General features: G+C 44.7%; 1 pseudogene; it reads right to left on the bottom strand.

Annotated features, from left to right (window-relative positions):
• Window positions 1-310: 310 nt before the first annotated feature.
• LOC103256613 lies at window positions 311-8,037 on the bottom strand (annotated as a pseudogene).
• Window positions 8,038-8,788: the final 751 nt, after the last annotated feature.

The following is an 8,788-nucleotide window of genomic DNA, read 5'->3' as shown; positions in this document are numbered from 1 at the left end:
AGGTATATTAAAATGCTGTCATTTTTACTTACTACTTTTGGCTAAAAAGTAAGATGGCTAGGCTTAATCACAGAGATTAAGCAGTTTTAACTTAAGGAAAAACAAATATTATGGGCGTTAATAGCAAAGAAATATTTCAGACAAGATTGCTGGCAATGAAACGCTTTGTATCAGAAAAGGAAATCAGGTATAATGGCTTAAAACATGGAATGAAATTTTTAACATCTTCAGTAAATGGTGGTGGGAAAACTGGCTGACCACATGCAGAGGAAAAAAAAAACTCAAGGGCTGTAGTGGGCAAATTACTCACCAATTCCACATTCTGAATTATCATCTTCTTGTTTTTTAACAAAATTATCTATCACTGCTTTTGCATTTGTTGGCACTGCCTTGTTGCCAAAAATTTTGACTAGTGTTAGTGGATGACCTTTTATTATCTAGATACAAGGGGAAAAATAGGTGAGACTTACGTTCCCTTATACCCACAAGCAATTACTCAACTGCAAAAAGCATAAAAGTATAAGATGTTCAACATGTAAATTTCTAATGAGGGGAATTCAACTTATATCCCCTCTGAGATTTACCTCCTGGCTTATCCAACCTATCTAGGAGGAGCAGGACATTATAAGTTAAACAAGTGACAGCTAGGGAATAAAATCAGAAAATAATGTAGGTGAAAAATTATCACATTAATCTGACAGGTGATATTTTGAATCAGTTCTCGTACCTGTAAAACAAAAATTTATTTGGCTAATCTTACAGTATTGTGGAGCTGAGGAGGATCAGCCTATGTGCTGTGTAGAGTTTGCTGAACCCAGATTACTCATGTTTAACTGGACAACAGTCTATACTTACACAAGTATACTGTTATGGAGGTAAGTTTATAAGGCTGATGTGACATTTTGTTGCTAGAAGCTACAAATAACACCTTCAAACATGCATCGTTTCAGATACCTGTACTAATTCAATGTTTGTCCAGAAACTACTATACATTGAGTTATCTCCAGGGTGTACAGCACGTGCAACTCTGTGAAAGTGCTGACATCAGACAGCTAGGAGATGCTGAGGGGAAGGAAAAGAGACACCCACACAGAATGGGGGAGGTCTTGGACTTCCCCCAAGGAAGTGGTAACTAAGCTTACCTGAAAAATGAGTAAGAATTATCTATTAGGAGATAGCTATGGTAGCTGAGTGTGTCAAGAGGGAGAGGAGCACTCAAGAGAGTCTGGAGAGAGGAGATTGGAGAGTGTAAACAGGTCAGATCAAGTCAGTCAAGGTAGAATCTGGATTTAAGTTCCTGAGACACTGTGACAGTTTTTTATACATGGAAAGGACATCACACATAATTCTGCAAGAATGGCTAGAGAGGACAAAAAGAATGCAAATAAGATGTACAGGCCAGGTGCAGTAGCTCACACCTTTAATCCCAGCACTTTGGGAGACCAAGGCAGAAAGACCACTTGAGGCCAGGAGTTCAAGACCAGTCTGGGCAATGAGAAAGGTCAATTAGAAAGATAAGAAAAAAGAAGCAGAAGGCACAGTGAGGGGAGAATGCAAATGATGGTGTGCCCCCTGAGAAGTACAAGAAACAGACAAGATGCTACTGGATGGGGTGAGCGGAGGAAGTGCTGAGGAAATCTGTGATTTCTGGCTTGAGAACTCAGGGAGTGATGCCATTGCTTGTTCAGAACACAGAAGCCAGTCAAAGTGGGAGGAAAGGGATTCTGGGAGTCATTTGGGACATGATAAATATTCCAGAGGTCTTACTCTTATGGAGATTATCACTAAAAATTTTCGCCTCCAAGAGTCACAAAACCCCCCAGGCCAGTCGTGATGGCTCACACCTGTAATTCCAGCACTTGGGGAAGTGGAGGAAGGAGAACTGCTTGAGGCCAGAGTTTGAGACCAGCCTGGACAATATAGCGAGATCTCATCTCAACAATGAAATCAGAAAATTAGCTGGGCATGGCGGCATGCACATTTATTCCCAGCTACTTGGGAGACTGGGAAAGGAGGATCACTTGAACCCAGAAGGTCAAGGCTGTGTTGAGCTGGGACCTTGCCACTACACTCCAGCCTGGGTGACAAGAGTGAAATTTCCATTCAAAAAAAAAAATCACAAAATCTACACCAGGAACCCTCAGGAGGGTTCTTGAGAAGGGCAGTAGGAAAAGTGTTGGCAGCTTGCCTAATTACAACAGTGTGGTAATACAGGAGCAGAAACAAGTTAGGCACTCCCCTAGAAACATGCTATGCTCATTCAGGGCTTAAGAACAGAGGACTTACCTGGATTCTGGTGTTTGTTGTACTTTGGATATCTTTTATTTTTGATCCACCATGACCTGTTTGTAAAAATAAAGGAATATAGATTATAAACTGAAATCATTAAAGGAGAGTTACCTAGTTTCCTAAAAAGAACCTTCTCAAATTCTTCCCTACACCACTCAAAGCTCCTAGGGTCCAATAATCACTTTCTCTTTGGCAAGAGGGAAGTGAGAGGTTTCCATCCCAAATTTTGGTGAGGGGAGGAAGGGGGCTCCTTTCCCAGATATGTGGAGCCTTGGGATTCTGGGTTAACTCACAACCCTGAACTGCTTCACAAGTGTTGGTGAGGCTGTGGAGAAACTGGAACCCTTGTGATCTCTTGGTGGGATTGCCAAATGGTGCTGTCACTATGGGAAACATAAAGCTTCCTCAAAAAATTAAAAACAGAACAACCACGTCACCCTGCAGTCTGACCTCAAAGTCTACATCCTAAAGGGGAAAGTAGGGCCTCTCAGAGATCTCTGATAGCCCATGCTCACAGGTGCACTCTTCAATAATCTCACAGGGGAAGCAGTCCACCACCGGTCCAAATGATACATGGATAAACATTGAGGCATATATGCAAGAAATGGGGGTCCTGGGAGACACCCCCATCTCCAGACTGGGTTGTCCAAAAACAACAAGGAGACTCGGCGATCAGAAGAGTGAAGCAGCTTTTTAAAATCACGCTCTTGAAAGAACGAGTGTCCCTCAGATGAGCAGGCACACCTAAGCAGTTACAGTCAGAGTATTTAAGCCCTAAAATGCAAAGCCCTGCCGATTCCCCATAGGCTGGGTACTTCCAGAGGTTACATCATACTTTCCCTGACTTTGCCTCCATGTTATACATTGACTGGGTTACCTGGTTAGTTCATTAACATAGGTGTGACAAACTCATTTCATGCACATGTGCTATTTGCCAACGGGCTTTCAAGATTTCGTTCTGATTGGTTCCCATTGAAGTTTAAATGAAAAAGCCCACCAAAGTCAAAGTCTATAAAAAGAGAACAAGAAGTAGAAGTGACTCAGTCAAAAGCAGTTACATACACCTTGTGTCTTACTGTGAAAATAAATCATTCTTTTTCGTACAATATACATCCCGATGGAATATTAAGCCTTAGAAAACTAGGACAAGCAAGGCACGGCGGCTCATGCCTGTAATCCTAGCACTTTGGAAGGCAGAGGTGAGAGGACTGCCTGTGCCCATGGGTTTGAGACCAGCCTGAACAACTTGTCAAGACCTTGTCTCTACAATAAATCAGAAAATTAGCTGGATGTGATAGCACGCACTGCAGTTCCAGATACCTAGGAGGCTGAGGTGGAAGGAGCGCCTGAGCCCAGCAGGTCAAGGCTCCAGCCTAGGTAACAGAGTGAGACTCTAACTTGAAAAAGTCAACTGCTATTTGACTACTCTACTTTTTTTTCTGAGTTGGAGTCTCACTCCATTGCCCAGGCTGGAGTGCAGTAGCTTCTCAGAGCCACCCCAGTGTTGACCTGCTGGGCTCAGGCAATTCTTCCACCTCAGCCTCCTAAGTAGCTGGAACTACAGCCACACACTATCCTGCTGGGCTAATTTTTTGAGTTGTAGAGATAAAGTCTTGCCAAGTTGCCCAGGCTGTTCTTGAACTTGTGGGCTCAGGCAATCCCTTCAGCTCGGCTTCCCAAAGTGCTGGGATTACAGGCTTGAGGTACCACACCGGGCTGACTACTCTACTCCTTTTTTTTTTTTTTGAGCTGAAGACTCACCCTTTTCGCCCAGGCTAGAGTGCAGTGGCATGCTCATGGCCACTGCAGGCTTGACCTGCTGGGCTCAGTGGATCCTTCCACTTCAGCCTTCCAATTAGCTGGAACTACAGATACATGCCACCAAGCCCAGTCTATTTTTGGATTTATTGTAGAGATGAGGTCTCACCAAGTTGCACAGGCTTAGTCTCAAACACCCGGGCTCAGGCAGTCCTCTCTCCTCGGTCTTCCAAAGTGCTGGGATTACAGGCAGCCACTCCACCCAGCCTACTCTGTTTCTACTGTTTCCTAAAGCAATCAAACTCCAACAGTGTAAATGGTGGTTGCCTGAGGTGAGGTGGGGAGAAATGGGAAGTTGTTCAGTGGGTACAGCGTCTCAGTCCTGAAAGTTCTAGAGATCTGGGGTACAACATTGTGCTTAAGGGTAACAATACCATTTCATACCATTAAAAGGGCAAATTCATTTTACTTCATAAAAACATGGCATCCAGAGGCAGCATCAAGTGAGTGCTCTGGAGCATTGTTTTAAAGCTGCTCGTGCTAACAGCTCAAATGATTTTCATTTCAAACCTTTAACCTTTCATCAGATTTCTGGATTCTCAGCCTCCTGAGGGGCCAATGAATCTCTGGCTAGCACAGCAATGAACCTTATGAGGCACTGTTTTACGGCACCCTTGCATCTGTTCATTTCCTCAGAATAAGTCTTTTAAAAAGGTAAAATATTAACTCTAACACCTAATGGGCAAAATGCGGTCATTTAAGCTGTTTTCCTTTTGGGGGGTTGTAGTTTCGCCCAGGCTGGAGTGCAGTGGCATGGACACTCATGACCACCCCAGCACAGACCAGCTGGGCTCAGGCAAAATCCTTCCACCTCAGCCTTCCATGTAGCTGGAGCTATAGGTGTGCACTATCACACCAGCTAATTTTTGATTTATTGTAGAGATGAGTTCTCACCAAGTTACCTGGGCTGGTCTTGAACCTGCAGGCACAGGCAATCCACTGGCCTTGGCCTCCCAAAGTGCTAGGATTACAGACTGAGTCACCGAGCTTGGCCTAAGCTGTTTATTTTTATATTTTAAAATATAGATTAATTGTCACTGGTCTTGAACTCCTGGGCTCAAGCAATCCCCTCACCTTGGTCTCCCAAAATGATGGGATTACACAGGCATGAGTCACCATAACTGGCAAACCTCAGTCTTTCATGGCAAGAAATGTGGTGATCATTCTAATCATTTTAAATAGGCTTTCCAAAAAAATTCAGAAGTGAATTTGTAAGATTCAAGATGTACTAAGAGAAAGACCCTGTTTTTAGCAGGTACAAGATCCAGTGTAAAGTTAAAGAAACTAAAAGCAAGAAAAGGTTGGTGCTCTGTGCAGCCCTACAGAGTTTAGACTAATGGCTTTAAATAGTGCTTATAGAAGTAGATTGATTTAACAGTTTTGTTTTTTACATTTTGGAGTATGCTGTCTGTCAAAAGATCTGATTTTTTTAAAAAGAGTTCCTCCTCATTCTGTGGGCTGTCGCCCCACTCTCTTGATAGTTTCTTTTGCTTTGCAAAAGCTTTTCAGTTTGATAAGATCCCATTTGTCTACCTTATCTCTTATGTCATAGGCTCTGGGGTTATGATCAGGAATTAGTTGCCCATTCCAATCTCCATAAGGGTGTCTCCTGCATTTTCTAAGGTTCTTATAGTTTGAGGTTTTATCTTTAGGTCTTTGACCCATTCAGAGTTAATATTTGTGTATGGTGATAGGTAGGGATCCTGTTTCATTCTTCTGCATGTGGTCAGCCAGTTTTCCCAGCATCATTTACTGAATAGGTTCCCCTCTCCCCAGTGGTTTTTGCTGGAGGCTTTGTTGAAGATGAGTTGGTTAAAAAATGGAGGTTTTGCTTCTGGAATTTCTAACCTGTTCCATTGGTCTATATGCCTGTTCTTGAAACAATGCCAGGTTGTTTTAATTACTGTAGCTTTATAATAAAGTTTAAAGTCTAGAAGTGTGATACCACCTACGTTGTTTCTTTTGCTGAGGATTATTTTGGTCTATTTACTGTTAGTATATAAAAATGCAACTGTCTCAACTGCATATCTGACAAAGGCCTAACATTCAGGATTACAAGGAACTCAAACACACAGAAAGGAAACAAAACAAAACAAAAGAAAAAGCCCCATTAAAAAGTGGGCAAGAGGCTAGGCATGGTGGCTCATGTCTGTAATCCCAGCACTTTGGGAGGCAGAGGTGAGAGGATTGCCTGAGTCCAGGTGTTTGAGACCAACATGGGCAACTGGGTTAGACCTCATCTCTACAATTAAAAAAAAAATCTGGGCATGGTAGCACGTGCCTGTAGTTCCAGCTAACTGGAAGACTGAGGTGGAAGCATCACCTGAGTCAAGCAGGTCGAGGCTGTGGTGGCTGTGAGCATGCTACTGTACAGTGTACTCCTGGGCAACAGAGTGAAACTGCTACTCAAAAAAAATAATAAAAATAAAAGAAAAAAAACATGAATAGAACTTCTCAAATGAAGACATACGAACAGTCAAGAGATATATGAAAAAAATGCTTACCCTCACTAGTCATCAAAGAAATACAAATCAAAACCACACTGAGATTCCACCTAATTCCAGTCACGAAGGCCATAATTAATAACTCAACAAACAACAGATTCTGGAGTGGATGCAGAGAAAAAGGAAAGCTTCTACACTATTGGTGGGAGTGTAAATTAATACAACCTCTGTAGGAAACAGTGTGGCAATTTCTAAAAGATCTAGAAATTGATCTTCCATATGGCCCACCAATCTCCCTTTTGGGAATATACCCAGAGAAACTCAAAATCATTCTATAAAAAAGATGACTGAGCATGCATGCACATGGTTATTGCAGCACTATTCACAATAGCAAAAGCATGGACCCAATCCTGCTGCCCATCGAAAGTGGACTGGATAAAAAAAAAAGTGGTACATAAACACGATGGAAAATTATGTAGCCATAAAGGACAAAATCATGGACTTCCCGGCAACCTGGATGGATTTAGAGTCTGTCATACTCAGTGATCTATCACAGAAACAAAGAACTGAATACCACGTGGTCTCACTCATAAGTGGACCACGAACACCCACCGCAACACTAAAAAAAAAAGGCATTGGCAGTAGCGGGACATGGCCAGGAGAGTGGGGGGAGGGGTACACACGACATCGATAAGGGTGCCTGATCCTAAACCAGGTGAAGTGACAACCAATGGGCACCCAAACTTTAGCTGCACGTGGACCACTTCTGGATTGAATCCTGACTTGTACCCCACGTCTCTAAAATAAAAAATAAAATAAGTAGGACTAAAAAGAAAGGATTCCTCCGCGTCCTACGACTTCTCAAGCCTTCTCTCCCAACATATCCTCTCTATAAAATATCGAGCGGTGAATTAAATGGCAGTATTCTAGCTCCTGAACGTCTAAGAAATAGGCTGGGGTGAAGGTGAGGCAGCGAGAGGGAGCCCCCACTCCCCAGCCCCACCCCCAGTCAGGCAGCTAGAGGGAGCCCCCCACCCTCCTCCACCACCCCACCCTCCGCCACCCCAGCCCAAGACACCGTCCTCATGAGAATCACCGAGCTGACCAGGCGGTTCTTCAGCCAGAGGCAGAGCGGCGGTTCCTGGCGACCAGCGGCCGTCCTCCGGAGGGCTAGACCGGCCTCTCCAGCCGTCCCTGCCCCACTCGCGGCCTCTCCGCGGCTGCTCCTCCGCCAGCCTCCTCTCCGGGGCCTGGGGCGCTCCGGAGCTGCGCCGAGAAGCGACAACCAGGTGGCGGCGGCGGCTCCCGCTTCGGGCCCAGACATGCCTCCAAGAACAGGTTGCCCGCGGCGGCCGGACTCGGCTCCGCCCCCTGGGCCGCGCCATCAGCCCCGCGCGCGTACCGAGGTCTGCGCAGCCGCAGGTCCGAGCCCAAGAGGGACGCCCCACTCCACCGGCCTCTGCCACACGGTCATTGGCCAGCGAGGCTGTGGGAGGAGCCTTCTTGGTTTAGCCAATCGGCTCTCGCCATTTTGGGCGCGTGCCTTGAATGGGTCTCTGGGCGGTGCTTCTCCCACGCCTCTACTCTGCACCTCGCCCGAAGTCCTCACCCTAAGGGATCACCCTGGCAGTCTCCACATCTCAGAGCCTGGGAAGAAAAACTCGTATGCCTGAGTCACTTTTACGTCTTGACCCAATCTGCACATAAAAACTTTGAAACAAAAGGCAGATGAAAGGCCGTTTGTCTCTGCTTTGTAAGCGTCATTTTGATATAGTTAAGCCTATTTTCGTTTTTTAATATATTTATTAATTGCCTTTTTAATTTTAATTTTTTAGAAGTGGGGGGGTCTCACTATGTTGCCCAGGCTGGTGTCAAACTCCTGGCCTCAAGTGATCCTCCCTTGTCAGCCTCCCAAAGTGCTGGTATTACAGGCGTGAGCCACCACTTCCAGCCACCTTTTTCTCCTTACTTCAATAGCTTTAGCGGATACAAATAGTTTTGGTTACATGGTTACATAGTATAGTGGCAAAGAAATCTGGGCTTTAAGTGTACCTACCACCACTCCACCTGTGCATATTGTACCTGATAGGTGATATTTCATCCTTCCTCCCACCTTTCCACTCTTCTCCTTCTGAATCTCCGATGTCCATTATACCATTCTCTATGCCTTAGCAGAGTTTTAGTTTAGTTCCCATTTATAAGTGAAAGCATGCAGTGTTTGATTTTCTGCTCCTACG

The sequence above is a fragment of the Carlito syrichta genome, unplaced genomic scaffold, assembly GCF_000164805.1.
Source record: "Carlito syrichta isolate Samal-C Ts95f unplaced genomic scaffold, Tarsius_syrichta-2.0.1 Scaffold290578, whole genome shotgun sequence".
Classification (NCBI taxonomy): domain Eukaryota; kingdom Metazoa; phylum Chordata; class Mammalia; order Primates; family Tarsiidae; genus Carlito; species Carlito syrichta.
The sequence above is the reverse complement of the archived record's forward strand: the minus strand, read 5'-3'. Positions and strand labels throughout refer to the sequence as shown.